This window comes from Octopus bimaculoides, chromosome 19 (genome assembly GCF_001194135.2).
Source record: "Octopus bimaculoides isolate UCB-OBI-ISO-001 chromosome 19, ASM119413v2, whole genome shotgun sequence".
Taxonomy (NCBI): Eukaryota; Metazoa; Mollusca; class Cephalopoda; order Octopoda; family Octopodidae; genus Octopus; species Octopus bimaculoides.
The window spans coordinates 5,476,559-5,477,838 of NC_068999.1; positions in this window are offsets into that span (position 1 = coordinate 5,476,559).

The following is a 1,280-nucleotide window of genomic DNA, read 5'->3' on the forward strand; positions in this document are numbered from 1 at the left end:
ATATTTGAACATGTTTCATAATAATCGTGAATAATGGAAATGGAAGAATGGTGATGTGGGTGATTATGATAATTCTTACTTTTGTAGGCAGAAGGCTTGAAATTCTTTGAGGAGGAGTGGCTAGTAAATTACATCGAGCTCAAATGGTACTTCCTTCATCAACCCCGAAAGGATGAAAGGCAAAGTCAATTGCCATGGAATGGCGCTCGGAATTTTGCTCGGCACACTAATGATTCTGCCTGCTCGCCACCTTACTAGGTGATGATGATGATGATGATGATGATGATGATCCTTTCTATTATAGGCACAAGGCCTGAAATTTGGGGTGAGGGGACTAGTCAATAGCATCGACCCAGTACGTGACTGGTATTTAAGTTATCGATACCGAAAAGATGAAAAGCAAAGTCGACCTCGGTAGAATTTGAACAAAGAATGTAAAGACCAACGAAATGCCGCCAAGCATTTCGTCCGGCATGCTAACGGTTCTGCCAGTTCGCCGCCTTAGACGACAATAATGATGATGATAATGATGATGATGATGGTACGAGGGGTTGGAGAAGTCGATTACATCGGCCCCAGTGCTTGACTGGTACTCATTTGACTGGTACTCAATTAAGATAAACCCAAGTATAAATATTTAGTTCCAAAGCAGGTTTCCCATTGTAGTTACCTGGAACCCAGCATTAAATGCTTCAAGTGCAGATATGAATTCTCTGTAACAGAATGCAATGAAGTGTTCCCCTGATTGTCCGTTGCGGTTAAGCATCCAAATGCTCTCGAAACATCCACTTCTGAGTTCCAAACAACTGAAATGATGAAACGGACGTAGGAACTAATAATTCCTTCTGGTGTTTATCTTAATTTTTCTCCTGCTAGAAATGTATTAAGGTTAGCTGAAATGTTAGAATGTCGAACAAAATACCCGGAAACCATTTTAGTAGCATTTCTTTATGTTCTGACTTCGATTCCCATCTGTTTCGACTTTGCTTTTCATTCTACTAAGATCGATCAAGTAATGCAGCAATGCAGTGAATACAGGTATCTGAGATCGATTTAATCGAATAAAACTTCCCGGCTTAAATGTAAATTCTTGTGTTTGTGATACGAAAACCTAATATTGATATCAATACATAACATACATGTGTGTGTTATGTGTGGGTGTAGGTATATCACTATCTATCTATGTATATATGTATGTGTGTATGTATGTGTATAAAAGATATGTACATATATAGAGTTCCATGTACAGATATATATATATATATATATATATAACTATA